Source organism: Nerophis lumbriciformis, linkage group LG01, assembly GCF_033978685.3.
Source record: "Nerophis lumbriciformis linkage group LG01, RoL_Nlum_v2.1, whole genome shotgun sequence".
Lineage (NCBI taxonomy): Eukaryota > Metazoa > Chordata > Actinopteri > Syngnathiformes > Syngnathidae > Nerophis > Nerophis lumbriciformis.
The window spans coordinates 5102501-5129754 of NC_084548.2; the positions used below are offsets into that span (position 1 = coordinate 5102501).

The following is a 27254-nucleotide window of genomic DNA, read 5'->3' on the forward strand; positions in this document are numbered from 1 at the left end:
CTCAGGGAGAAACAACACTCCTTCGAGAACAAAAATGTACAGATTCCGGATAGGGAGGACGGATGGTACGAAAGAGGAGTGAGGGAGGCCACCTATGTCAAGGTTGAAAAACCATCTGAACAGAGGTGGTCTGTGACACCACCTGTCTACCACATACAACACCGTCCTTTCAACAATTCCTAAAAGACTCTGCAATTTAGCCTCCAACAAATAACAGGAGTTAGAAACATTCTGGTCACAGAAGGTTACCAGAAGGTGACCAGAATGCCACGTGTGCCGTTTGTTTACAACTGAATGGAATGCTTACGCGGGGGGATTCCGACTATTTTGGACTGGTCGTAGTCGATCCACAGCGATCGTTCTGCCACACAATCTCTCAAAGCCAATGAAGGGAATTTGACAGTTAGGATTGCTCTTATAGGTTGTTTTTTTCCTCACTACGACCGGGCAAAAACCATCCTTGCCCTCCTGGTTTTTGGAGTATAAATATTTGGGGTTGTGGCACCAACCGTTGGACTTGATCTGACCAATCAAAGTCTATGAGCACGAACTGATGAAGCCTACTCGGATGAGCGGCGAAACGTCTTCCGAGACAAACCAAACAGTCCAGCTGCGAACGATTTATACTTTAGTTAAGGTTTTGATTAAAAAAATAATAATAATAAATGTTTTGAATTATGTATGTCATTTGTACTATTTTTTTTTCTTTTAAAATGTCAGAAAATTATTTTCTGAAAAAAAATTGTAAATCAAAGATTGTATTTTTAGGCTATATTGCCAAGCCCTATGTTTTTTTTTAAATTGTTTTTACAATAATATTACTCTAAACGTTCAAATGTATCAGGAATTCATTAACACTGGAGGCAGCTCAAGCTTATTTTAATGCAAAGATTATGTCTCGTTTTTATTATTGTATAAAATGTTGGTCGCAGGCAAGCAAAATGACACCGAGGCCATTGGAAACTTTGCACAAACAATCGCTCAAAATCCTTGACCGAAAACCACAACACCACCATCACTGTTTAGTTCTCCAAAAATATAGATTGTTAAATTTAGCTAACATTCAAAGATTAGCATCAATACGAATGGCCCATCGAATCCTAAATAACACTGCACCAGCGCCACTTAAGCACTTTGTCCAGTTTACATCTGCTGTGACAACTAGAAACACATGAACCTCCACCAGGGGGCAGTGTAGCGTACCCAGATGTAAAACATATTTTGCACAATCAGCCTTTTCATATAAAGTGATAAAGGAATGGAACCACCTCACAACAAACTTGAAAAGTCTAACAGATTACTCTTCATTCACAATTGAAGTTACAAAGTGGCTTTGGAGCAATCAAAGCTGCTCACACGGTCAATAAGGTGGCCACTATGTTTGACATGTCAACTTAATGTGTATTATATTTATCCATGAGAGCATTTTTGTTGTAAATTGTGAGGTGTGTCTGTTAAAATCATGGTTGTTTTTACGAATGATGCAGATGTGAACAAGAGCATGTATTGTCTGTGTTATGATGTAAAGGAGGTGTGGTTGTATTGTATATTAAGTATGTGTCCATGAAAGGGCATTTTATGACTTTTCTTAATTTGATTACATGCTATAGCAGGGGTGCTCATTACGTCGATCGCGATCTACCGGTCGATCTCGGAGGGTGTGTCAGTCGATCACCAGCCAGACATTAAAAAAATAGTCCTAAAAATGAGCGATCATAAATCTTCACTATGACGTCACTTTCGTCACTTGATTGACATTCACGGCACCCGAGGGTCTTCTGAGATGACGCTGGCTGCTGCCAGCTCATTAAAATTACCGACTGGAAGGCGAGAAACACTTTATTTCAACAGACTCTGGCGCCGTACCTGTCGTCAAAACTCCAAAGACCGACTGCACAGTTGCACAGTTGCGCTGACAAAATAAGAGTCTCAGAAAGCTGGCGTGCACAAGCTAGCAAGCTACGGAGTTTGCCGACAATGTATTTCTTGTAAAGTGTATACAAAAAAGTACGGAAGCTGGACAAATAAGATGCCAAAAACCAACCACTTTCATGTGGTATTGGACAGAAAGGAGGACTTTTTTTCTCCTCCATTCGAAAATGCGGACGTTATCATCACCACTGTCTGATTCCAATCAATGCAAGTCATCACAATCAGGTAATACACCAACTTATATTCTTGTCTGCATGAAAGAAAGGAATCTATATGTGTTAAACATGCTTGTATTATCTTTAACCACCTTTAAGTTGTTAACAATATTAACTATATGTGTTAAACATGCTTGTTTTATCTTTAACCACCTTTAAGTTGTTAACAATATTAACTATTTGTGTTAAACATGCTTGTATTATTTTTAACTACCTTTAACTTGTTAACATGTATATGTGTTAAACATGCTTGCATTATCTTTAAACACCTTTAACTTGTTAACAATATTAACTATATGTGTTAAACATGCTTGTTTTATCTTTAACCACCTTTAAGTTGTTAACAATATTAACTATTTGTGTTAAACATGCTTGTATTATTTTTAACTACCTTTAACTTGTTAACAATATTAACTATATGTGTTAAACATGCTTGCATTATCTTTAAACACCTTTAACTTGTTAACAATATTAACTATATGTGTTAAACATGCTTGTTTTATCTTTAACCACCTTTAAGTTGTTAACAATATTAACTATATGTGTTAAACATGCTTGCATTATCTTTAAACACCTTTAACTTGTTAACAATATTAACTATATGTGTTAAACATGCTTGTTTTATCTTTAACCACCTTTAAGTTGTTAACAATATTAACTATGTGTTAAACATGTTTGTATTATTTTTAACTACCTTTAACTTGTTAACAATATTAACTATATGTGTTAAACATGCTTGCATTATCTTTAAACACCTTTAACTTGTTAACAATATTAACTATATGTAGTAAACATACTTGTATTATCATTAAACACCTTTAATGTATTAACAATATTAACTATATGTGTTAAACATGCTTGCATTATCATTAAACACCTTTAACTTGTTAACAAAAACATATATTTCATAAATAAGTAAATGTAAATTATATATATGAATGAGGTAGATCCCCACGACTTGATCAATTGAAAAGTAGCTCGCCTGCAGAAAAAGTGTGAGCACCCCTGTGCTATAGTATGATTTTATTGTCATAATTTTATTGCATGATTTTTTGTATCCCTTTAATTTAGGTAGCCAGGGACTGCCGATGGAAATGAGCTATTTAGCTATAATCTGGTACAGAACATATCTGTCTTTCAGCTTAATGTTTTTGTGCATTGTCCCTTCCTTAAAAATAGCTTGGAAAAAAACCCACTACTACTCTGTGCTGGCGTCCTCACCTGCTCTTTGACCAGTTAATATGTCTGGTGGACTTATTTATAGGACGCAAGTGCCGCAGACAGCATGGGAACTTCCTTGTTCCGACGAGCAATGGTGGTTCCCCTACGAGTTGACATGTGACGAGGAGTCAGGGGTTGGGAACGACTAGGAACATTGAGAGGGAAGAAGGGGCGAAGCGTTAGTACAGCCGTGGTTCATGTGAATGTTTGGTTTGGGATATTTCTCTTGGGGTATTTTTTTAAAAGGGCTCACTTTAAGAGTCTTGCATTCGTTTTGGGTTGTAGAATGGATTTCTACAACCCTTAATGATTATGTGCCTTTATCGGTCCATCATCACTGTATTTCAATTAGGGCTGGGCGATTATCCGCGGGTCGGGCGGTTGAAATAAAAAAAATTTAGATTTTATCCGCGGGTCGGGTCGGGCGGTTGAAATAAAAAAAATTAGATTTTAAATAGATTCAGGCGGGTGGCAGTTAAACCAATTCGGAAATATATATACATAGTTAAATGTTGTTACCCACATACGAAAAACGAGCAGGCACCTGCTGCATATGCCACAACAGAAGAAGAAAAAAAAAAAGAGATGGACACTTTTACGGAGCGGAGAAGGGACGCCTCGCCGGGGTCCGGGACCGAGGCCCCTTCCCCCCGAGAGGGCCCCACCGGGAGCCGTAGCTGAGGTGATCCGCGAGAAGGGTCCGACGCAGGTCCAGGGTCACCACCGCGCCCACCGCACCGACACCCCGCCTCGTCCGCCTTCGCCGCGGCCGGCGTCACGCGCAGCAGGTAAGCAGCTTACCTGCCCGCCACCCCCGTGGCCGGGGGCGCGTAACAGGGGTCACTCCGCGCGCAGTGCGCTCACGAAAGGGGTGGAGCTCACCCTGGTGCTGCGGGATGAACCGAACGCCGGGTTAAGGCACCCGATGCCGACGCTCATCAGACCCCAGAAAAGGTGTTGGTTGATATAGACAGCAGGACGGTGGCCATGGAAGTCGGAACCCGCTAAGGAGTGTGTAACAACCCACCTGCCGAATCAACTAGCCCTGAAAATGGATGGCGCTGGAGCGTCGGGCCCATACCCGGCCGTCGCCGGCAGCGAGAGCCGCGAGGGCTGGGCCGCGACGAGTAGGATGGCCGCCGCGGTGCGCGCTGAAGCCTCGGGCGCGAGCCCGGGCGGAGCCGCCGCGGGTGCGAGGGACATCGCACCTCCACGCGCTTGGAGGTGCGCTCAGCGCGGCTCCCAGGTGATTGCGCACTGGTGTGCGTCTGGGCCGTGACAGCGTGGCACGCATTGAATGTCTCTGCTGCATTGGATCAGTCTCCTTTCTTTAACAGGCAAAAGCTTTATAACCTCACTAATGCCTTGCATCGTCTATATTGCGAGCCCGGGTGGAGCCGCGGCGGGTGCGAGGGACATCGCACCTCCACGCGCTTGGAGGTGCGCTCAGCGCGGCTCCCAGATGATTGCGCACTGGTGTGCGTCTGGGCCGTGACAGCGTGGCACGCATTGAATGTCTCTGCTACATTGGATCAGTCTCCTTTCTTTAACAGGCAAAAGCTTTATAACCTCACTAATGCCTTGCATCGTCTATATTAGATATATAACAATGGGTGGGTGCGGGCGGGTGCGGTCTTGATAAAATGTTAGTTCGGGTGGATGCGGATGGTTGACGACTTTTGTGATGCGGTTGCGGATGAAATAATTGCCTATCCGCACATCTCTAGTGTCTACAATAAAACATTCTTCTTCATACTGCATTAATATATGCTACTTTTAAACTTTCATGCAGAGAGGGAAAGCACAACTAAGTCAATTGACCAAAAGTGTATTTATTAAACTGTTATTAAGCTAAGGCACAAACATTCATGTCATTTCAAAACAGAAAGTGCAAGATTGTCAGAGACATTTTGAAACAAGCTATTAGTGCACTTTTGTGCATGATGTCACTAAGATGACATATCAAAACAACACTAAATTAAAGTCCACTTTTTGTACAGTGTGACGACCGGGGCGCATGGTGATGCGGGGTTTCGTTCTCCCAGGATGCAACGGACTTCGGACACAGCGTGAAGGTAAAAGAAATGATTTATTTACGGAATAAATTATACTGGAATAAACAAAAACGTGCTCATAGCACGGAAGGCAAAAACTAAAGGAGCTAGCGTGGGAGCTAGAAGGTAAAAAGGAGTCTAGCGTGGAAGATAGCAAGTTCAGAGCAGGAAACAAAAGTCGTCATCTGTTGTGTGAAAACAAACTAGGAAGCAAGACAGAATGACAGGGGAAGGCAGGCTTAAATAATAATGTCAGTGATGACAAACAGGTGTGCGTCGGGAACACACGCGGCAGGTGAAAATAATAAGCAGCCATGGCAACAAACTCAGGTGTACAAAACAGGCACTCAAGGAGTCCAAAACTAACAAAAAACACAAGTACCTTGAAAACGTAAACAAAAATATGATCCGGGCAGCGGATCATAACATACAGAATGCCACTACAATGTTTTAAAACAAATAAAGTGCACTTACTGTAACGCCATTACTTTCGGTGGTAAAAAGTAATCAAACGCGTTATTTTTTTATATTCAGTAACTCAGTTACCGTTACTACATGACGCGTTACTGCGTTATTTTACGTATTTTTTTATGTAGTATAGGCTAGAAACTGAGAAGATCTGAGTGTGTTTTATTGGAGCGCTGAGGAAGAGGCGACACGGAAGAGGCGCACCGCGCGCTGTCTGTGTGTGTGTGTGGGAGGCGGCGTGTCTGTGTTTACTAACAAGACATGGCGAAGCCCGAAGCCGAGTTTCTTAACATGGAGATATTCTCACTACTTTTATTTTGTCGACCACAAAGAAAAGAACATTTTAGTTAAATGTAAGTTGTGTCTTGGATCAAAGATCCTATCTTAGCAATTCAAATCTGCTGAAACAGCTACAAAAGCAACATGCTTCGACGAAGCTAGTAAAGAGAGACACACTTCACCTCCTAAGCAACAGTGGCTGGATTTTAACGAGGCACTGCGCACTGAAGGTACACACACTCTGTCAATTCTCTTATATACTGTTACTCTTTCATTCCGGACTTCTAGAGTGTTTGATTATCACATCACTCTAAATGTATAGACTATAAAGTTCACAAACATAAAGAGGGATGCTAGTGGGCCAGGCCAATCTTTCCTTATCTCTAAACTAAAATGTGTAGAGTGTTCTGGGCTTCAGACATGATTTTATTTCAGAATTCCTTGAGAGAAAAAAACGCCTGGTTAGGCTTTGTGTATGTAGTGTGTGCCTTTCTTGGTTTACAGCTATGTTGTTATTATGCTGTTTGTTACTTATGTATGTTGTGTTGCAGCTATTTAAAATAGGTGTGTCAATTTGTTCTGGCCTGAAACAAATTGGCCCTTTGAAACATATCTTTGTCTTTGTGTGTTGTATGTAGACCACATTGCTCAGCAGAGTTCAGTGATGCAAATGCATGTCAAGTTGATCAACAGATTGTATTATTCTCCAGTGCAATAACAGTACTGAAATGAAGGCTAAAAGGACATTAAAGGGGGCCTTAAAAAAATGAAAAATGTAAGGAGACGAAGCAGAATGCATCATCAGAGAGGGTGTTCAGCATGGTTAGAAAAATAGTGACAGAGAATAGAACAAGGATGGACAATTCAACCTTTAGGTCAACAATGAGTAGATGAGTGTTATGTGTGCGTATATGTGTAAATTAATGAACACTGATATTCAAGTATTTCTCTTATTTATATATATATATATATATATATATATATATATACATATATATATATATATATATATATATATACCGTATTTTCCGCACTATAAGGCGCACCTAAAAACCACAAATTTTCTCAAAAGCTGACAGTGCGCCTTATAACCCGGTGCGCTTTATTACGATTCATTTTCATAAAGTTTCGATCTCGCAACTTCGGTAAACAGCCGCCATCTTTTTTCCCGGTAGAACAGGAAGCGCTTCTTCTTCTACGCAAGCAACCGCCAAGGAAAGCACCCGCCCCCATAGAACAGGAAGCGCTTCTTCTTCTACTGTAAGCAACCACCCGCCCCCGGAAGAAGAAGAAAAAACGCGCGGATATCACCGTACGTTTCATTTCCTGTTTACATCTGTAAAGACCACAAAATGGCTCCTACTAAGCGACAAGGATCCGGTTCATAAAAAGACGCAATCTCTCCATCCGCACACGGATTACTACCGTATTTCACAGCAACTGATATTCCTGTGAACCGCACTGTGGAACGGGAGCACGTACGGTGAATATTCGCACCACAGGGAATGAGAAGTCATCCTTCACTGTGGTTCTAGCTTGCCATGCTAACTTCCACCCATGGTGATATTCAAAAGGAAGACCTTGCCAAAAGAGACCTTTCCAGCCGGCGTCATCATAAAAGCTAACTCGAAGGGATGGATGGATGAAGAAAAGATGAGCGAGTGGTTAAGGGAAGTTTACGCGAAGAGGCCGGGTGGCTTTTTTCACACAGCTCCGAAGGCGAACACACCTTCACTAAGACGGGCAGACAGCGCCGGACGACATACGCCAACATTTGCCAGTGGATCGTAAATGCCTGGGCAGATATTTCGGTCACAACTGTGGTCCGAGCTTTCCGGAAGGCAGGATTCACAGAACTACTGGACAACAACAGCGACACTGACTCCGATGACTTCGACGAGACGGAACCGGCCATTTTGGATCCCACGCTTGCGCAACTTTTCAATTCGGACACCGAAGACAAAGAATTCGAAGGATTTACGAATGAAGAATAACTTCAGAAGGTGAGCGCTATGTTTATTTTGTGTGTTGTGACATTAACGTTCGAGCAACATTATGTTGCTATTGCTCTACACCATTTTGAATTTTACTATGTTTGTGATTGCACATTTGCGTACATTTTGGGACAGAGTTGTTAGAACGCTGGTTTTCAATATATTATTAAAGTTTGACTGAACTATCTGACTGTTTTTTTGACATTCCCTTTAGCGCAGCGTAGGCGCGGCTTATAATCCGGGGCGGCTTATTGGTGGACAAAGTTATGAAATATGTAATTCATTGAAGGTGCGGCTAATAATCCGGTGCGCCTTATAGTGCGGAAAATACGGTATATATATATATATATATATATATATATATATATATATATATATATATATATATATATTTATATACATATTTATATATACTGTAAGTAACTAAATAGTTACTTTTCACAGAAACGCATTACTTTTTGGTGTAAGTAACTGAGTTAGTAACTGAGTTACTTTTGAAATTAAGTAACTAGTAGGTGTAACTAGTTACTGGTTTTCAGTATCTAACCCAACACTGCTTAGGAGATGTCTACAGTGCTCACATATCTAGTCTTACGTATACTGTATATGCTACATCTAAAAACTGGAAATGACGCCGTACATACATATTAATAATTGAATATAATATATAACAGTACTATACAATATATTAATAATATATAATATAACAGTGGAAGATGCATAAATAATCTATTGATAATTGAATCGTAGCCCCTAAATTGTAATCAAATCTTGAGGTAACCAAAGTTTCCCACCTTTAATGTTGACACTAAACATGTATATATAAATCTTCCAAAAAGTAGAATTTAGACAAAAAATTAGTAAGAAAACTCATGTGATCAATCACAAAAAATGATTGCATTAATCATGTACACCAGGGTTCCCCAACCTTTTTTCCCACCTGGGACCGGTTTAATGTCTGCATTATTTTCACGGACCAGCTTTCTACGTGGCAGATAAAAAATTTTAAAAAATTAGCATGAAAAATTTGCCTTTGGTTACAATCTGGCACATTAACAATTGTATAAGTCCATTAGTGTACATCATATTTGCCAACCTTGAGACCTCCGATTTCGGGGGGTGGGGGGCGTGGTTAATATATATATATATATATATATATATATATATATATATATATATATATATATATATATATATATATATATATATATATATATATAAGAAATACTTGACTTTCAGTGAATTCTAGCTATATATATATATATATATATTATTATTACATACATGGTCGGGGGTGGGGCAGGGGCATGGTTGGGGGCGTGGTTAATATATATATATATATATATATATATATATATAAAGAAATACTTGAATTTCAGTGTTCATTTATTTACACATATACACACACATACTCATCTACTCATTGTTGAGTTAAGGGTTGAATTGGCCATCCTTGGTCTATTCTCTGTCACTATTTCAGAACACACACATTATACAAATATACATTATAAAATCAATAAGAAAACGGGAGCTCTAATTTGGGAGTCTGAATTAGGATCAGAAGTTCCAATATAAACATTGCGCACTCACGTCGCCTTTTTGTATTGATTACTGCAGCTGTGCAATGGATTCATTCACAAATACAAACTACAACTCACAAACACTTTAGAGTTAGGCTCCACCATCAGAATGTGTACTTAAACTTATAAAGATCACATGGATATTATTCAGTGAGTTGATTCACCAAAACTAACCTGTTATACAGGAGGAAAAAGCACACAGGACGTTTCAATTGTTCACAGACTGGTCGCGCTCATCAGAATGACAAGACACTTCCGGTCTGCAGGTGATAGCGTTCAATTGGGAAGAAACGCCCTACTGCCCCCTACTGACCAGTGTGAATACTGATAAATGTGAAATGACAGCTCTAAAAACGAATTCAAACCACAAAATAAAATAAATAAATCAACACAAAAATGTGACACATTATGGGTGGGTCACATATGCATGTACAGTAGATGGCAGTATTGTCCTGTTTAAAAGTGTCACAACATTGCTGTTTACAGCAATGTTGTGAACAGGCTGTCAACACGTCACTCAGGTCCGCATGGAGCTGGAGGGGGCGTGGCCTCCAGCTCCGCCTGAATTTCGGGAGATTTTCGGGAGAAAATTTGTCCCGGGAGGTTTTCGGGAGAGGCGCTGAATTTCGGGAGTCTCCCGGAAAATCCGGGAGGGTTGGCAAGTATGGTGTACATTGTCCCATGTACTATAACAAAAGAGTTGTAAGATCCATCTATTAACAAACGTATTGGTGTGTTTAGTGGGACAGGCTAAAGTTAAGTCGGAGAAAATGCGGTAGTTAAAAATTAGTTATGATTCTGTGCGGCCAAGTAGCAAATGTGTCACGGACCGGTGGTTGGGGACCACTGATGTACACACTTAGATTCATCATGCAATTTTATTTTGACCGTATATGGTCTTTTACCTTAACTGTAGGGGTGTAACGGTACACAAAAATGTCGGTTCGGTACCTCGGTTTAGAGGTCACGGTTCGGTTCATTTTCGGTACAGTGAGAAAACAACAAAACATATATTTTTTTGGTTATTTATTTACCAAATGTGTAAACAATGGCTTTATCCTTTTAACATTGGGAACACTATAATAATTCTGCCCACATTAATCAACATTAAACTGCCTCAAGTTGTGGCTCAGATTAAATACAATAACAAAACTTTTCTTCTACAAATAAAAAGTGCAACATTAAACAGTTTCAAGTCAACTCATCATGCTTAATTTATTACAGCATTTGGGAAGCCTGTAGTTGATTTTTATTATGTAAATGTTATATTTTTTTTATCAACATGTGATAGCGTGGGCAGTTTCTCCCTAATCGCCAATGATCATCAGATGTTTCTGGAATGCTGCATAATAGGATATGCAAGACAGTACAACAACCTTTTATAACATCTACAAAGCATTACAGTTAGAGGAGTGGTGATCAGAGAACATACAATAACAATACATATATTGTAGACGTTTTGGGGTTCCAGCAAATGGATACTTCAATAGTACTGGGGCTCATCTGTGATCTTTTGGACAACCCATTCTTAGTTTGTCACACATTCTGTTCACATTCATAAATCAGTGGCCGCCTCTACCGTGCAAGTTCATCACTGAAGCCCCCTAATGGTCCGTGACAGCCCACTGAATGACTAAGACCCCATAAAATATGCAGGGGTCAGCAGTAGCAGTGCAGCGGGAGACACTGGGACCGGAGCCATAGAGCACGGCCCCTTGCTTTTGTTGTGTTCTGGTGGCTCGCAGTCCCTGCTGTGAGCACCGCATCCACTCAGTACATTAGAGTGAGTGGTTGAGATCAACTCAGAACTACCAGAATTAACTTCAAAGATGGGAAAGAAGATAGGGTCCATGTCTCCTTCTGACGTTAATTGACAAGGAACAAGTGTGTGATTTGTACTAACCAGAATGTTTGTAGACACACATCAAGATTACCACCATAACCTGTCATGACATGCACCTTCTTGAAACCTATAGCTGGAAGCTGCGGCAATTTGGAAGGCTGTGGTCGAGTTGTTAGGAATGCAGCCAGTAGCCGAAAGGGCCAAGTTTGAATCACCTGACTGCAGTACGGTATCCAACCCTCAAACACAAACACATGTTTGGCAACGGCATGTGCTTCAAGACAGGTTACTTACAGCAGTGTTTTTCAAACATTGTGCTGTGAGATACAGTCTGGTGTGCCGTGGGAGATGATCAAATTTCATCTATTTGGGTTAAAAATCCATCCATCCATCCATCCATCTTCTTTCGCTTATCTGAGGTCGGGTCGCGGGGGCTGCAGCCTAAGCAGGGAAGCCCAGACTTCCCTCTCCCCAGCCACTTCGTCCAGCTCTTCCTGTGGGACCCCGAGGCGTTCCCAGGCCAGCCGGGAGACATAAGTCTTCCCAACGTGTCCTGTGTCTTCCCCGCGGCCTCCTACCGGTGGGACGTGCCCTAAACACCTCCCTAGGGAGGCGTTCGGGTGGCATCCTGACCAGATGCCCGAACCACCTCATCTGGCTCCTCTCCATGTGGAGGAGCAGCGGCTTTACTTTGAGCTCCTCCCGGATGGCAGAGCTTCTCACCCTATCTCTAAGGGAGAGCCCCGCCACCCGGAGGAGGAAACTCATTTCGGCCGCTTGTACCCGTGATCTTGTCCTTTCGGTCATAACCCAAAGCTCATGACCATAGGTGAGGATGGGAACGTAGATCGACCGGTAAATTGAGAGCTTTGCCTTCCGGCTCAGCTCCTTCTTCACCACAACGGATCGATACAGCGTCCGCATTACTGAAGACGCCGCACCGATCCGCCTGTCGATCTCACGATCCACTCTTCCCTCACTCGAGAACAAGACTTCGAGGTACTTGAACTCCTCCACTTGGGGCAAGATCTCCTCCCCAACCCGGAGATGGCACTCCACCCTTTTCCGGGCGAGAACCATGGACTCGGACTTGAAGGTGCTGATTCTCATCCCAGTCGCTTCACACTCAGCTGCGAACCGATCCAGTGAGAGCTGAAGATCCTGGCCAGATGAAGCCATCAGGACCACATCATCTGCAAAAAGCAGAGACCTAATCCTGCAGCCACCAAACCGGATCCCCTCAACGCCTTGACTGCGCCTAGAAATTCTATCCATAAAAGTTATGAACAGAATCGGTGACAAAGGGCAGCCTTGGCGGAGTCCAACCCTCACTGGAAACGTGTCCGACTTACTGCCGGCAATGCGGACCAAGCTCTGACACTGATCATACAGGGAGCGGACTGCCAAAATCAGACAGTCCGATACCCCATACTCTCTGAGCACTCCCCACAGGACTTCCCGAGGGACACGGTCGAATGCCTTCTCCAAGTCCACAAAGCACATGTAGACTGGTTGGGCAAACTCCCATGCACCCTCAAGGACCCTGCCGAGAGTATAGAGCTGGTCCACAGTTCCACGACCAGGACGAAAACCACACTGTTCCTCCTGAATCCGAGGTTCGACTATCCGGCGTAGCCTCCTCTCCAGTACACCTGAATAGACCTTACCGGGAAGGCTGAGGAGTGTGATCCCACAATAGTTAGAACACACCCTCCGGTTCCCCTTCTTAAAGAGAGGAACCACCACCCCGGTCTGCCAATCCAGTGGTACTGCCCCCGATGTCCACGCGATGCTGCAGAGTCTTGTCAACCAAGACAGCCCCACAGCATCCAGAGCCTTAAGGAACTCAAGGGGGATCTCATCTACCCCCGGGGCCTTGCCACCGAGGAGCTTTTTAACTGCCTCAGCAACCTCAGCCCCAGAAATAGGAGAGCCCACCACAGACTCCCCAGTTACTGCTTCCTCATAGGAAGACGTGTTAAAAATATTTTTTACAAACCGGTAATTATAGTCTGCAAATGATGTATTGTTGTTGAGTGTTGGTGCTAACTAGAGCTCGGCAGAGTAACCGTGTAATACTCTTCATATCAGTAGATGGCAGCCAGTAGCTAATTGCTTTGTAGATATGGGAAACAGCGGGAGACAGTGTGCAGGTAAAAAGGTGTCTAATGCTTAAACCAAAAATAAACAAAAGGTGAGTGCCCCTAAGAAAAGGCATTGAAGCTTAGGGAAGGCTATGCAGAACGAAACTAAAACCTAACTGGCGACAAAGTAAATGAAAACAGAATGCTGGACGACAGCAAAGACTTACAGTGGAGCAAAGACGGCGTCCACAATGTACATCCGAACATGACATGACAATCAACAATGTCCACACAAAGAATGATAAAAACAACTGAAATATTCTTGATTGCTAAAACAAAGTACAAACCCCGTTTCCATATGAGTTGGGAAATTGTGTTAGATGTAAATATAAACGGAATACAATGATTTGCAAATCATTTTCAACCCATATTCAGTTGAATATGCTACAAAGACAACATATTTGATGTTCAAACTGATAAACATTTTTATTTTTTGCAAATAATCATTAACTTTAGAATTTGATGCCAGCAACACGTGACAAAGAAGTTGGGAAAGGTGGCAATAAATACTGATAAAGTTGAGGAATGCTCATCAAACACTTATTTGGAACATCCCACAGGTGAACAGGCAAATTGGGAACAGGTGGGTGCCATGATTGGGTATAAAAGTAGATTCCATGAAATGCTCAGTCATTCACAAACAAGGATGGGGCGAGGGTCACCACTTTGTCAACAAATGCGTGAGCAAATTGTTGAACAGTTTAAGAAAAACCTTTCTCAACCAGCTATTGCAAGGAATTTAGGGATTTCACCATCTACGCTCCGTAATATCATCAAAGGGTTCAGAGAATCTGGAGAAATCACTGCACGTAAGCAGCTAAGCCCGTGACCTTCCATCTCTCAGGCTGTACTGCATCAACAAGCGACATCAGTGTGTAAAGGATATCACCACATGGGCTCAGGAACACTTCAGAAACCCACTGTCAGTAACTACAGTTGGTCGCTACATCTGTAAGTGCAAGTTAAAACTCTCCTATGCAAGGCGAAAACCGTTTATCAACAACACCCAGACACGGCGTCGGCTTCGCTGGGCCTGAGCTCATCTAAGATGGACTGATACAAAGTGGAAAAGTGTTCTGTGGTCTGACGAGTCCACATTTCAAATTGTTTTTGGAAACTGTGGACGTCGTGTCCTCCGGACCAAAGAGGAAAAGAACCATCCGGATTGTTATAGGCGCAAAGTTAAAAAGCCAGCATGAGTGATGGTATGGGGGTGTATTAGTGCCCAAGACATGGGTAACTTACACATCTGTGAAGGCGCCATTAATGCTGAAAGGTACATACAGGTTTTGGAGCAACATATGTTGCCATCCAAGCAACGTCACCATGGACGCCCCTGCTTATTTCAGCAAGACAATGCCAAGCCACGTGTTACATCAACGTGGCTTCATAGTAAAAGAGTGCGGGTACTAGACTGGCCTGCCTGTAGTCCAGACCTGTGTCCCATTGAAAATGTGTGGCGCATTATGAAGCCTAAAATAGCACAACGGAGACCCCCGGACTGTTGAACAACTTAAGCTGTACATCAAGCAAGAATGGGAAAGAATTCCACCTGAGAACCTTCAAAAATGTGTCTCCTCAGTTCCCAAACGTTTACTGAGTGTTGTTAAAAGGAAAGGCCATGTAACACAGTGGTGAACATGCCCTTTCCTAACTACTTTGTCACGTGTTGCAGCCATGAAATTCTAAGTTAATTATTATTCGCAAAAAAAAATAAAGTTTATGAGTTTGAACATCAAATATGTTGTCTTTGTAGTGCATTCAACTGAATATGGGTTGAAAAGGATTTGCAAATCATTGTATTCCGTTTATATTTACATCTAACACAATTTCCCAACTCATATGGAAACGGGGGTTTGTAGATGCAGCAAATATCGCTCAAAGGAAGACATGAAACTGCTATAGGAAAATACCCAAAAAAGAGAAAAAGCGACTAAAATAGGAGCGCAAGACAAGAACTAAAACACTACACACAGGAAAACTGCAAAATACTCAAAATAAGTCACGGCATGATGTGACGGGTGGTGACAGTACACCTACTTTGAGACAAGAGCTATATTGATGCATGCTTGGTTATGCTTTAAAGTCATATCCAACAATTTTGAAAACTCTTTACTGTCAACTGAGTTTCGTTTTTTAATGATTTTTGCTGGTGGTGTGCCTCCGCATTTTATCAACGCAAAAAATGTGCCTTGGCTCAAAAAAGGTTAAAAAAGAAAAAAAAAAATTATGTTCCATCTGCTAAACCTGATCTCATTCCACCTCCACTGTCAGCCCGCTATGATGCAATGCCAGGGCTCGGTTAAATATATTTGTTTTAACAGTTGTACTTTCAGGGCTATATAAAGTTTAAAGAGCCTCGCTAATGAAAGAATGTAAAAGCACAATTACTTGTAAATCAAAAACAAAACATCCCAGCGTAGTCCCTCGTAAAACACAAAGAAAGGGAAGACGTTTAAAAACACCTCCTATTGACCCACACAATGAGTTTAATGAGGAGACAACCACTGGTTCACTGCTCACTCGCCGCAACACCCCAGTAGGCGGACACCACACGACTGTTGTCGTCATTGCAAGACGTATCTGGCAACTGTCTTACAGTTAAAGTACCAATGATTGTCACACACACACACACACACACTGGGTGTGGTGAAATGTGTCCTCTGAGTTTGAGAGGGTTGGAATTGGGGGTTAAATCACCAAAAATGATTCCCGGGCGCGGCACCGGTGCTGCCCACTGCTCCCCTCACCTCCCAGGGGGTGAACAAGGGGATGGGTCAAATGCAGAGGACACATTTCACCACACCTAGTGTGTGTGTGACAATCATTGCTACTTTAACTTAACTTTAACTTTACACATACAAACTGTAGCACACAAAAAAGCACATTTAATAAAAAATTTATATTATGGTCTTACCTTTACTTATAAATGCGCCGCTGTTGTGCTGGATTAATGCAACCCCTGACGGGAGTGTTATATCAACTAAAGCCCTCACTTAAACTTTCCACGTGCAAGATTGAATCTATTTAAAAAAGTGCAACCGAGGGTTTATAAATCTCGCCTATACTGTATGAAACTACAAAATAACAAACACGGAGGCTCCAGTTTACACGAGGACCACTTTATTTACCTTCTTTCAAAAACTTCCGCTCCACTCCAACGTGTCAAAATTCCGCTCTTAGTGCCTTCAAAATAAGAGCTCAAGGCATGTACTGTATAACAGCGCATAACAGGAACTTAACATCACAAAGAGGAAAGCCCATGAAAATAGGTTACAAAAGTTATTTAATAAGAAGCCAAAAAGTGCAAAAACAATAATGTCCGTGTTGGAGGAGTTGTGAATTAGGTACACCTGCAGTCTGCAGGCGTACCTAATGTTGTGGCCCTGCAGTCATTCACAACTCCTCCAACACGAACATTATTGTTTTTGCACTTTTTGGCTTCTTATGAAATAACTTTTTTAAATAGATTCAATCTTGCACGTGGAAAGTTTAAGTGTGGGCTTTAGTTGATATAACAATTCTACGGCGGGGGTGCAGGAGGCGAGCCTCAGCCAGTGCGTCTTTTGCAGCCATTTTATGATCGCTCAGCACAAGAAATACGTTACACATATACAGTTGTTGACAAAATACACTGTACATTATATACCTCAGCTAACTAAACTATGGAAATGTATAATATAGTTCATATAGCAATACAGTCTCACTGCACAGCAGGCCAGCAGTTAGCCGAGTCCGTCTATGTTGAGGCACTGAGTGACGTGCCTCGACTGGCTGCTGTTCACCGCACCGTCTCTTCTCAGTATTTGAACGGCAAATGTGAAAATTCAGCGATTTTGAATACAAATAATCTAAAACTGGTGAAGTTAAATGGAAAATAACTTTATAGTATAATCACTGGATACATTTAACAATTTAATATATATTTTTTTCTTTTTACATTTTTTTTCTTACCATGATGGCATATGAGGCGGGGCCTCACCTGCCTCTAGTGACTGCACGTCACTGCTATTAGTGGACCAGCAGCACGCACAATCATGTGTGCTTACGGACTGTATCCCTTGCAGACTGTATTGATATATATTGATATATAATGTAGGAACCAGAATATTAATAACAGAAAGAAACAACCCTTTTGTGTGATAGAGTGTAAATGAGTGTGAATGGGGCAGGGAGGCTTTTTGGGTTGGTGCACTAATTTTAAGTGTACAGGTAAAAGCCAGTAAATTAGAATATTTTGAAAAACTTGATTTATTTCAGTAATTGCATTCAAAAGGTGTAACTTGTACATTATATTTATTCATTGCACACAGACTGATGCATTCAAATGTTTATTTCATTTAATTTTGATGATTTGAAGTGGCAACAAATGAAAATCCAAAATTCCGTGTGTCACAAAATTAGAATATTACTTAAGGCTAATACAAAAAAGGGATTTTTAGAAATGTTGGCCAACTGAAAAGTATGAAAATGAAAAATATGAACATGTACAATACTCAATACTTGGTTGGAGCTCCTTTTGCCTCAATTACTGCGTTAATGCGGCGTGGCATGGAGTCGATGAGTTTCTGGCACTGCTCAGGTGTTATGAGAGCCCAGGTTGCTCTGATAGTGGCCTTCAACTCTTCTGCGTTTTTGGATCTGGCATTCTGCATCTTCCTTTTCACAATACCCCACAGATTTTCTATGGGGCTAAGGTCAGGGGAGTTGGCGGGCCAATTTAGAACAGAAATACCACGGTCCGTAAACCAGGCACGGGTAGATTTTGCGCTGTGTGCAGGCGCCAAGTCCTGTTGGAACTTGAAATCTCCATCTCCATAGAGCAGGTCAGTAGCAGGAAGCATGAAGTGCTCTAAAACTTGCTGGTAGACGGCTGCGTTGACCCTGGATCTCGGGAAACAGAGTGGACCGACACCAGCAGATGACATGGCACCCCAAACCATCACTGATGGTGGAAACTTTACACTAGACTTCAGGCAACGTGGATCCTGTGCCTCTCCTGTCTTCCTCCAGACTCTGGGACCTCGATTTCCAAAGGAAATGCAAAATTTGCATGGTTGGGTGATGGTTTGGGGTGCCATGTCATCTGCTGGTGTCGGTCCACTCTGTTTCCTGAGATCCAGGGTCAACGCAGCCGTCTACCAGCAAGTTTTAGAGCACTTCATGCTTCCTGCTGCTGACCTGCTCTATGGAGATGGAGATTTCAAGTTCCAACAGGACTTGGCGCCTGCACACAGCGCAAAATCTACCCGTGCCTGGTTTACGGACCATGGTATTTCTGTTCTAAATTGGCCCGCCAACTCCCCTGACCTTAGCCCCTTAGAAAATCTGTGGGGTATTGTGAAAAGGAAGATGCAGAATGCCAGACCCAAAAACGCAGAAGAGTTGAAGGCCACTATCAGAGCAACCTGGGCTCTCATAACACCTGAGCAGTGCCAGAAACTCATCGACTCCATGCCACGCCGCATTAACGCAGTAATTGAGGCAAAAGGAGCTCCAACCAAGTATTGAGTATTGTACATGCTCATATTTTTCATTTTCATACTTTTCAGTTGGCCAACATTTCTAAAAATCCCTTTTTTGTATTAGCCTTAAGTAATATTCTAATTTTGTGAGACACGGAATTTTGGATTTTCATTTGTTGCCACTTCAAATCATCAAAATTAAATGAAATAAACATTTGAATGCATCAGTCTGTGTGCAATGAATAAATATAATGTACAAGTTACACCTTTTGAATGCAATTACTGAAACAAATCAAGTTTTTCAAAATATTCTAATTTACTGGCTTTTACCTGTATATTGGGTTTTTTATGTTCATTTAATAAAAAAAAAAATAATAATAATAATAATAATAATAATAAAAAAATAACGATACAGATAATTTCCGATATTACATTTTAACGCATTTATCGGCCGATAATATCGGCAGGCCGATATTATCGGACATCTCTAGTTAAATGTCTAATAAACCAGCTGATGTGAATGCAAACACCAACTTCAGAAGATGAATAGGAAACATGATCTCAATTTCACTTCCATTTACATCTGCATTTGGTGAGAACATTTGCACATTTGTGTGTGTGTGTGTGTGTGTGTGTGTGTGTGTGTGTGTGTGTGTGTGTGTGTGTGTGTGTGGACGGTTGGCCCAGTGAAAGCGCTAACATTATGAAAGGCCGATGTAGACATGCTTGGCCCCTGTCCATTTCCGTCACCTTCTCAACAGTCAACGGTCATCTCTCGGCCCTCCGTTCACATGCACATACAGAGGGGCCTCTCTTTAGGCCCCTCCGGTGGCTTGAAGGGGCTCTCTGTGCTGCCGCCGCCGGAGGGAATAGTGTCCCTTTCACCGCTCTCTGGCCTAGAACACGGCCTGAGCGGACACAGGATAAAAGCCACTTCCCGACGCACACATTCACATAAGTGCGGAGGCACAACACACTTTTTCATGTGCACTGAGCGGGATCTTTTCACCCCGACAGTCTCTCTGGGAGAAAAGCAGGTGTTTGCTGCCCTGTACAGAATGAAATGAAACATGTCGGATCATTTGATGAAACGCACGGGTCACTATGGGTCGCAAAGTCAGCCAAGATCACCCCTTGATATCACTGAAAATGTGTATTTGATCATGAAGAAATGTCCAGTTCTGATAAAACTGCTGCTAAGATATCAGAATCAGAATCAGAAATACTTGAATAATCCCCAAGGGGATATTACGATTTTCAGCACAATCCCATTCAAGAGCAGACAAACATTACAGGGAGACAGAACAGGATCGCTGACGAGTCTGACAACTTCCGGCGCCCCCTTACAAAAAAGCTGAGAACCAGGTAAACGCTGAGGGGGGGTATTCAATCTAAGCCTGGGGTCCTGGAGAGGGGGTCCAGACTGAGACCAAAGGAAAAAAACCTCACAGTCATAGCACACATAAACATGTGCGTAAGAGGGAAACATCAAAGAATTAGGGATGTCCAATAATGGCTTTTTGCCGATATCCGATATTCCAATATTGTCCAACTCTTTAATTACCGATACCGATATCAACGGATATATACAGTCGTGGAATTAACACATTATTATGCCTAATTTGGACAACCATGTATGGTGAAGATAAGGTACTTTTGAAAAAAATATATAAAATAAGATAAATAAATTAAAAACATTTTCTTGAATAAAAAAGAAAGTAAAACAATATAAAAACAGTTACATAGAAACTAGTTATTAATGAAAATGAGTAAAATTAAGTGTTCCGATATTGTCCAACTCTTTAATTACCGATGCCGATATCAACTGATATATACAGTCGTGGAATTAACACATTATTATGCCTAATTTGGACAACCAGGTATGGGGGGGGCGGGGGGGTTATTCAGTCTAAGCCTGGGGTCCTGGAGAGGGGGTCCAGACTGAGGCCAAGGGGGGGAAAAAAACTCATAGCCATAGCACACATAAACATGTGCGTAAGAAGGAAACATCAAAAAATTAGGGATGTCCGATAATGGCTTTTTGCCGATATCCGATATTGTCCAATTCTTTAATTACCAATACCGATATCAACCGACATATACAGTCGTGGAATTAACACATTATTATGCCTAATTTGGACAACCAGGTATGGGGGGGTTATTCAGTCTAAGCCTGGGGTCCTGGAGAGGGGGTCCAGACTGAGGCCAAGGGGGGGAAAAAAACTCATAGCCATAGCACACATAAACATGTGCGTAAGAAGGAAACATCAAAAAATTAGGGATGTCCGATAATGGCTTTTTGCCGATATCCGATATTGTCCAATTCTTTAATTACCAATACCGATATCAACCGACATATGCAGTCGTGGAATTAACACATTATTATGCCTAATTTGGACAACCAGGTATGGGGGGGGGGGGTTATTCAGTCTAAGCCTGGGGTCCTGGAGAGGGGGTCCAGACTGAGGCCAAGGGGGGAAAAAAACTCATAGCCATAGCACACATAAACATGTGCGTAAGAAGGAAACATCAAAAAATGAGGGATGTCCGATAATGGCTTTTTGCCGATATCCGATATTGTCCAATTCTTTAATTACCAATACCGATATCAACCGACATATACAGTCGTGGAATTAACACATTATTATGCCTAATTTGGACAACCAGGTATGGGGGCGGCGGGGGGTTATTCAGTCTAAGCCTGGGATCCTGGAGAGGGGGTCCAGACTGAGGCCAAGGGGGGGAAAAAAACTCATAGCCATAGCACACATAAACATGTGCGTAAGAAGGAAACATAAAAAAATTAGGGATGTCCGATAATGGCTTTTTGCCGATATCCGATATTCCGATATTGTCCAATTCTTTAATTACCAATACCGATATCAACCGACATATACAGTCGTGGAATTAACACATTATTATGCCTAATTTGGACAACCAGGTATGGAGGGGGTGGGGGTTATTCAGTCTAAGCCTGGGGTCCTGGAGAGGGGGTCCAGACTGAGGCCAAGGGGGGAAAAAAACTCATAGCCATAGCACACATAAACATGTGCGTAAGAAGGAAACATCAAAAAATTAGGGATGTCCGATAATGGCTTTTTGCCGATATCCGATATTGTCCAATTCTTTAATTACCAATACCGATATCAACCGACATATACAGTCGTGGAATTAACACATTATTATGCCTAATTTGGACAACCAGGTATGGGGGGGGGGGGGGGGGGGGTTATTCAGTCTAAGCCTGGGGTCCTGGAGAGGGGGTCCAGACTGAGGCCAAGGGGGGGAAAAAACTCATAGCCATAGCACACTTAAACATGTGCGTAAGAAGGAAACATAAAAAAATTAGGGATGTCCGATAATGGCTTTTTGGCGATATCCGATATTGTCCAATTCTTTAATTACCAATACCGATATCAACCGACATATACAGTCGTGGAATTAACACATTATTATGCCTAATTTGGAACAGGTATGGGGGGGGGGGGGGGGGGTTATTCAGTCTAAGCCTGGGGTCCTGGAGAGGGGGTCCAGACTGAGGCCAAGGGGGGGAAAAAACTCATAGCCATAGCACACATAAACATGTGCGTAAGAAGGAAACATCAAAAAATTAGGGATGTCCGATAATGGCTTTTTGGCGATATCCGATATTGTCCAATTCTTTAATTACCAATACCGATATCAACCGACATATACAGTCGTGGAATTAACACATTATTATGCCTAATTTGGACAACCAGGTATGGGGGGGGGTTATTCAGTCTAAGCCTGGGGTCCTGGAGAGGGGGTCCAGACTGAGGCCAAGGGGGGAAAAAAAACTCATAGCCATAGCACACATAAACATGTGCGTAAGAAGGAAACATCAAAAAAATTGGGATGTCCGATAATGGCTTTTTGCCGATATCCGATATTGTCCAATTCTTTAATTACCAATACCGATATCAACCGACATATACAGTCGTGGAATTAACACATTATTATGCCTAATTTGGACAACCAGGTATGGGGGAGGGGGGGGTTATTCAGTCTAAGCCTGGGGTCCTGGAGAGGGGGTCCAGACTGAGGCCAAGGGGGGAAAAAAACTCATAGCCATAGCACACATAAACATGTGCGTAAGAAGGAAACATCAAAAAATTAGGGAAGTCCGATAATGGCTTTTTGCCGATATCCGATATTGTCCAATTCTTTAATTACCAATACCGATATCAACCGACATATACAGTCGTGGAATTAACACATTATTATGCCTAATTTGGACAACCAGGTATGGGGGGGGGTTGGTTATTCAGTCTAAGCCTGGGGTCCTGGAGAGGGGGTCCAGACTGAGGCCAAGGGGGGGAAAAAACTCATAGCCATAGCACACATAAACATGTGCGTAAGAAGGAAACATCAAAAAATGAGGGATGTCCGATAATGGCTTTTTGCCGATATCCGATATTGTCCAATTCTTTAATTACCAATACCGATATCAACCGACATATACAGTCGTGGAATTAACACATTATTATGCCTAATTTGGACAACCAGGTATGGGGGCGGCGGGGGGTTATTCAGTCTAAGCCTGGGGTCCTGGAGAGGGGGTCCAGACTGAGGCCAAGGGGGGGAAAAAAACTCATAGCCATAGCACACATAAACATGTGCGTAAGAAGGAAACATCAAAAAATTAGGGATGTCCGATAATGGCTTTTTGCCGATATCCGATATTCCGATATTGTCCAATTCTTTAATTACCAATACCGATATCAACCGACATATACAGTCGTGGAATTAACACATTATTATGCCTAATTTGGACAACCAGGTATGGAGGGGGTGGGGGTTATTCAGTCTAAGCCTGGGGTCCTGGAGAGGGGGTCCAGACTGAGGCCAAGGGGGGGAAAAAACTCATAGCCATAGCACACATAAACATGTGCGTAAGAAGGAAACATCAAAAAATTAGGGATGTCCGATAATGGCTTTTTGCCGATATCCGATATTGTCCAATTCTTTAATTACCAATACCGATATCAACCGACATATACAGTCGTGGAATTAACACATTATTATGCCTAATTTGGACAACCAGGTATGGGGGGGGGGGGGGGGGGGGGGTTATTCAGTCTAAGCCTGGGGTCCTGGAGAGGGGGTCCAGACTGAGGCCAAGGGGGGGAAAAAACTCATAGCCATAGCACACTTAAACATGTGCGTAAGAAGGAAACATAAAAAAATTAGGGATGTCCGATAATGGCTTTTTGGCGATATCCGATATTGTCCAATTCTTTAATTACCAATACCGATATCAACCGACATATACAGTCGTGGAATTAACACATTATTATGCCTAATTTGGAACAGGTATGGGGGGGGGGGGGGGGGGTTATTCAGTCTAAGCCTGGGGTCCTGGAGAGGGGGTCCAGACTGAGGCCAAGGGGGGGAAAAAACTCATAGCCATAGCACACATAAACATGTGCGTAAGAAGGAAACATCAAAAAATTAGGGATGTCCGATAATGGCTTTTTGGCGATATCCGATATTGTCCAATTCTTTAATTACCAATACCGATATCAACCGACATATACAGTCGTGGAATTAACACATTATTATGCCTAATTTGGACAACCAGGTATGGGGGGGGGTTATTCAGTCTAAGCCTGGGGTCCTGGAGAGGGGGTCCAGACTGAGGCCAAGGGGGGAAAAAAAACTCATAGCCATAGCACACATAAACATGTGCGTAAGAAGGAAACATCAAAAAAATTGGGATGTCCGATAATGGCTTTTTGCCGATATCCGATATTGTCCAATTCTTTAATTACCAATACCGATATCAACCGACATATACAGTCGTGGAATTAACACATTATTATGCCTAATTTGGACAACCAGGTATGGGGGAGGGGGGGGTTATTCAGTCTAAGCCTGGGGTCCTGGAGAGGGGGTCCAGACTGAGGCCAAGGGGGGAAAAAAACTCATAGCCATAGCACACATAAACATGTGCGTAAGAAGGAAACATCAAAAAATTAGGGAAGTCCGATAATGGCTTTTTGCCGATATCCGATATTGTCCAATTCTTTAATTACCAATACCGATATCAACCGACATATACAGTCGTGGAATTAACACATTATTATGCCTAATTTGGACAACCAGGTATGGGGGGGGGTTGGTTATTCAGTCTAAGCCTGGGGTCCTGGAGAGGGGGTCCAGACTGAGGCCAAGGGGGGGAAAAAACTCATAGCCATAGCACACATAAACATGTGCGTAAGAAGGAAACATAAAAAAATTAGGGATGTCCGATAATGGCTTTTTGCCGATATTCCGATATTGTCAAATTCTTTAATTACCAATACCGATATCAACCGACATATACAGTCGTGGAATTAACACATTATTATGCCTAATTTGGACAACCAGGTATGGGGGGGGGGTTATTCAGTCTAAACCTGGGGTCCTGGAGAGGGGGTCCAGACTGAGGCCAAGGGGGGAAAAAAACTCATAGCCATAGCACACATAAACATGTGCGTAAGAAGGAAACATCAAAAAATTAGGGATGTCCGATAATGGCTTTTTGCCGATATCCGATATTGTCCAATTCTTTAATTACCAATACCGATATCAACCGACATATACAGTCGTGGAATTAACACATTATTATGCCTAATTTGGACAACCAGGTATGGGGGGGGGGGGTTATTCAGTCTAAGCCTGGGGTCCTGGAGAGGGGGTCCAGACTGAGGCCAAGGGGGGAAAAAAACTCATAGCCATAGCACACATAAACATGTGCGTAAGAAGGAAACATCAAAAAATGAGGGATGTCCGATAATGGCTTTTTGCCGATATCCGATATTGTCCAATTCTTTAATTACCAATACCGATATCAACCGACATATACAGTCGTGGAATTAACACATTATTATGCCTAATTTGGACAACCAGGTATGGGGGCGGCGGGGGGTTATTCAGTCTAAGCCTGGGGTCCTGGAGAGGGGGTCCAGACTGAGGCCAAGGGGGGGAAAAAAACTCATAGCCATAGCACACATAAACATGTGCGTAAGAAGGAAACATCAAAAAATTAGGGATGTCCGATAATGGCTTTTTGCCGATATCCGATATTCCGATATTGTCCAATTCTTTAATTACCAATACCGATATCAACCGACATATACAGTCGTGGAATTAACACATTATTATGCCTAATTTGGACAACCAGGTATGGAGGGGGTGGGGGTTATTCAGTCTAAGCCTGGGGTCCTGGAGAGGGGGTCCAGACTGAGGCCAAGGGGGGGAAAAAACTCATAGCCATAGCACACATAAACATGTGCGTAAGAAGGAAACATCAAAAAATTAGGGATGTCCGATAATGGCTTTTTGCCGATATCCGATATTGTCCAATTCTTTAATTACCAATACCGATATCAACCGACATATACAGTCGTGGAATTAACACATTATTATGCCTAATTTGGACAACCAGGTATGTGGGGGGGGTTATTCAGTCTAAGCCTGGGGTCCTGGAGAGGGGGTCCAGACTGAGGCCAAGGGGGGAAAAAACTCATAGCCATAGCACACATAAACATGTGCGTAAGAAGGAAACATAAAAAAATTAGGGATGTCCGATAATGGCTTCATGCCGATATCCGATATTGTCCAATTCTTTAATTACCAATACCGATATCAACCGACATATACAGTCGTGGAATTAACACATTATTATGCCTAATTTGGACAACCAGATATGGGGGGGTTATTCAGTCTAAACCTGGGGTCCTGGAGAGGGGGTCCAGACTGAGGCCAAGGGGGGGAAAAAACTCATAGCCATAGCACACATAAACATGTGCGTAAGAAGGAAACATCAAAAAATTAGGGATGTCCGATAATGGCTTCATGCCGATATCCGATATTGTCCAATTCTTTAATTACCAATACCGATATCAACCGGCATATACAGTCGTGGAATTAACACATTATTATGCCTAATTTGGACAACCAGGTATGGGGGGGGGTTATTCAGTCTAAGCCTGGGGTCCTGGAGAGGGGGTCCAGACTGAGGCCAAGGGGGGAAAAAAACTCATAGCCATAGCAC

The 27254-nt window shown here is 42.4% G+C and overlaps 1 protein-coding gene across 4 annotated transcripts in view; it reads right to left on the reverse strand.

Moving 5' to 3' along the window:
• Positions 1-27254, reverse strand: part of plxnb1a (plexin b1a) — a 303093-nt gene that overhangs the window by 166179 nt on the left and 109660 nt on the right. Inside the window, exon 1 of one of the 4 annotated variants that reach the window (XM_061973881.2) lies at positions 3369-3496. The exons of the other annotated variants lie outside the window; for them this stretch is intronic. The gene's annotated coding sequence lies outside the window, so the exon portion shown is untranslated. Of the gene's footprint in view, positions 1-3368; positions 3497-27254 lie in introns of those variants that run through there. 4 annotated transcript variants of the gene reach the window in all.